The sequence below is a fragment of the Palaemon carinicauda genome, chromosome 24 (assembly GCF_036898095.1).
Source record: "Palaemon carinicauda isolate YSFRI2023 chromosome 24, ASM3689809v2, whole genome shotgun sequence".
NCBI lineage: Eukaryota > Metazoa > Arthropoda > Malacostraca > Decapoda > Palaemonidae > Palaemon > Palaemon carinicauda.
The window spans coordinates 67,186,357-67,190,420 of record NC_090748.1 but is presented as its reverse complement, the minus strand read 5'-3'; positions in this window follow the sequence as shown (position 1 = coordinate 67,190,420).

Sequence of the window (4,064 nt, the reverse complement as noted above, 5' to 3'; positions counted from 1 at the left end):
AGAACCTTCAAAAGGAGGTTGTGCGGAGGGAATAGATAAATATTGGACCATCTGTTCCAGTCTAGGGACATAGCGTCCACTGCCTCCGCTAGCGGATCCTCGTATGAGGACACGTAACAATCTGTTTTCTTGTTGTCTTTCGTCGCAAAGAGGTCTATCTGCAGCCCCGGGACTTGGCTCGAGATGAAGGAGAACGATCCTGCGTCAAGGGACCATTCTGACTCTATAGGTGTAAACCAGGATAGCGCGTCCGCTGTCTCATTGCGGAACCCTTGAATGTGAACTGTTGACAGGTGCCATTTCTTCTATTCCACCAAACGAAATATGGCCAACATCACTTGGTTGATTTGAGGTGACCTCGACCCTTGTCAATTCAGGCATCTCACTATCACCTCGCTTTCTAGAATCAGACTTATGTGGGCCAAGTGGCGAGGAGATACTTTCTTTAGTGTTGGAAGAACTGCCATGGCTTCTAGAAAGTTGATGTGAAATGACTTGAAAAGATTGGACCAAGCTCCTTGGTCTCTCTTCTGATGAGAGTGACCTCCCCAGCCTATAGTTACTGACGGGGGAGGAGGTTGAAGAAGTATTGATCTCTTCAACTGCTTGGCACTGGACCACGGCTTGAGAAGCGTTCGCAGTCGAGTCGGTAGAGGTCTTATTAGATCTCTTCGCGCATTTGATGCGTATTTTCTCCAGACTCCTGTTGCATCCTTTAGCTGTGCTCCTAGCACTGGGTCTGTTATTGAAGCAAACTGTAGAGAGCCTAGCACTCTCTCCTGTTCGCGTCTTGATATCCGTTTGGATTTCAATAGTCTCTTGACAGATCCTGCTATTTCTTTCCTCTTCTTCCCAGGAATGGAAAGTCGATGTGACTCCAAATTCCAGTGGATTCCCAACCACTGAAATTTTTGAGCTGGGGAAGGTCGAGACTTTTTGATGTTGATCTTGAATCCCAGATGTTCCAGGAACTGGATCACTATCTTAGAAGCTTGCATGCATTCTGTCCTGGATGCTGCCCACACCAGCCAGTTGTCCAAATAGGCTACTACTTGCACCCCCTTTAGGCGTAATTAATGGACGGCTGCCTTTGCGAGCTTCGTGAAAATCCTTGGGGCTATGTTTAGTCTGAAAGGCATGGCTCTGAAGGCGTAAAGTTATCTATGTAACTTGAAGCCTAGGTAGGAGGAGAGGTGATGATTAATTGGAACGTGCCAATAAGCGTCAGACAAGTCTATAGAAACAGCATATGCCCTTTTGGGCAGTAGGGTCCTTATGTGTTGAAGTGTGAGCATTCTAAACATGTAGTTCACTATGAACTTGTTGAGTGGTGACAAGTCTAGAATGACTGAGTTTTTCTGAGTCCTTCTTTGGAACACAAAACAGCCTTCCTTGGAATTTGATGGACTTAACTTTCCGGATTACTCTTTTGTCTAAGAGCTCTCGGACATATTCTTCCTGAACGGGGTTTGAGTGTTGAAAGAATTGAGGAAATTGAGGTGGAGGACTGCTCCAGCTCCAACCTAGTCCATTCCTCATTAGGTTGTGGGCCTAGGGATCGAAGGTCCAAAGATCCCTAAATAGCTGTAGTCTCCCTCCTACTGGAAGTATCTCACTTCTGCTGTTGTGGACCTGAGGCCTTGCTTCCTTGACCGCGTCCTCCCCTGGATCCCCTTCCTCTTGAAGAGCGTCTAGAAGAACCTCTGGCTCTTCCTCTAGCTTTCGCACGAAAGGAAGAAGTCTGCCTTTTGAAGGCTGGGTTAAAAACTGGCGACTGTGGACTGAGGTACCAGCTGGTACATGGTTGGAGGTTGTGCCACTATCTGAGGCACCGCAGTCACAGGAAGTTGTTGTTGTTGCTGTCGGTAGGGTTTAACCGGCCGAGAGGATGGCCTAGGCCTTTTTGTCTTCTTCTTGGTTTGGGGACCTTCATCTGGAGAAGACTTTCTCTTAAGATCTAAGCCCCACTTTTTGAGAAGGTTCCTATTCTCTGTGGCGGCCTTGTCTACTACCTCTTCAACCACTTCATTGGGAAAGAGGTCTTTACCCCAGATACGAGAGGATATCAGTCTCCTCGGTTCGTGCCTCACCGCAGCCGAAGTGAACACGAACTCTCTTAAGGTTCTCCTAGTTTTAATAAAGCTATAGAGAGCATTCGTAACAGTAGCCAGATGGGTTTTGGCCACTACCATGAACATGTCCTGGTTCTTGGGGTCACTTGCCATCGTTTCTAAGGTCGTTTGCAACGACATCGATGCCGCAAGTCTTTCCTTCGTCTCTTACTCTCTGCGCAAGAGAAAATCCGATAGTTTAGGAATTTCCTCACCAAACTGACGTTCAACAATATCAGCTTCCAGCTTCCCGTCTGAGAAGGTAAGGTGGACGTCCTTCCAGTCTTCTTGGTCCAAGGGCAAGGTCAGAGATAACGGCTTGCACTCCTCCAAGGAGGGGCATGGTTTCCCTGCCTCCACCACCTTTAAGGCTGCCTTATATCCCTTTTCCATGAAGGGAAAGGCTCTGGTTGGAGAGGCCACAAAGGAGGGAAGCTTCTTACTCAAGGCTAGCACCTTTGAGTTCGTGAAGCCCCTCTCTTTCATGGAGCCCGCTAGTAACGGCTGTGCTTTACTATGGTCAAGAACTATGACCTCCTTCGGCTCCATCTCCTCCTTTGAGTCTGGCTCCTTCCTAAGACGGACATAGCAGTCCGAATAAGAATCTTTGTTGGGCCAAAATTCAACTTCATCCAAGGGAATTGCTCCCAACTTTTCTGATATCACGATCTTCCCGGTTGTCATTGGCATGTGTTCGGCATACCTCCAAGGATTGGTGTCCGAGCACAAAGGAAGATCCTTCACGTTGAGTCGCTTTTGGGGCCCACGTGATGCTGCAAGTCTACGTATCTCCAGTTTCATTGCAACTTCCTTCTCATCATTCTTTCTTTGAATAGCAGACGATGTAGAGGGAACAGTTTTTGGATTCGGAACCGATGTAACCGACACCTCGTCGATTTCTTCCTCTTCTACTTGAGGAGCCTGAGACAGCTCCTCCTCCTGACCTTCTCCTAGAAGGTCTTTCTCTGTAGAATCCGACACCTCCGAGATCCTTTCATCCAATTGGATGTCTTGAAGGGCGGCTGAGACTTCAGAATCTACCGGATTCTGGGCAGTTGGTATCTCCACCTGAGACTGAGGAATGACTGCATCAGCCAATGCTTTAGGGAAAAGGTATGCCCTCATCTTCTCATTTGGAAGGTAGGGGCCTGAGGTGTTTTTCTGAAAACCCCTCACCCAGGTTCGTAACTTTTCCCTGGCAGCATCCCTTGACTCCATCGACTTAGGATTGTCAAAAGCCTCGGTAATCAGGTTAGAACATACAGTACAAACCTGAGGGTCCCAATACCGGAGATCACCTCTGGAGGCTGCGCTTGCTGCGTGCCTCCTGCAAAACTGATGTCCACAAAAGTACTTACTGCGGACATTGCAGAATACACTCCAGCACTTCGGATGGTCCTCCTGTAAAGAGAAGAAAAATCCATGAGTATCAAGTGAAGGCTTTTCACTTATGTTGAAATATGTAGCTTACACAGTAAAGCTATAAAAGAAAGAAGGAAAGGCACATACTTGTATTTCCTGCCCAGCCAATTGCTGTCAACTCCCAAAATATCAAAACTAAGGTTCCTTATGTAATTTCCTAAACAGAAATTTAAGGTGTATCTCACACCTTGAAATAAAGTTTTAATATACGGGATAGAATGAATACAGAAAGAACTCACTTTCTATATATTGTACGGTCTCAACAAAAGGCTGTACAAAAAAACATTAAGTATGTTGGAAGAACTTTAGTGTTACAACAAACTCTGTACTGTAGTTTATTAATGCAGTGTGTACTACAATACAAATATAGAAACCACTGTACATCGCATGCTGCTGTGCCGGCCAGCACGTTCCAGCACGTGCCGGCGTGCGCCAGCACGTGCCACCCGGCATTTACCCCCATATGGTTCAAAGATATACTACTTTTAACTAATAGTCGGCAGGTCACTGGTTCGCAAATGTGTGCCGGCC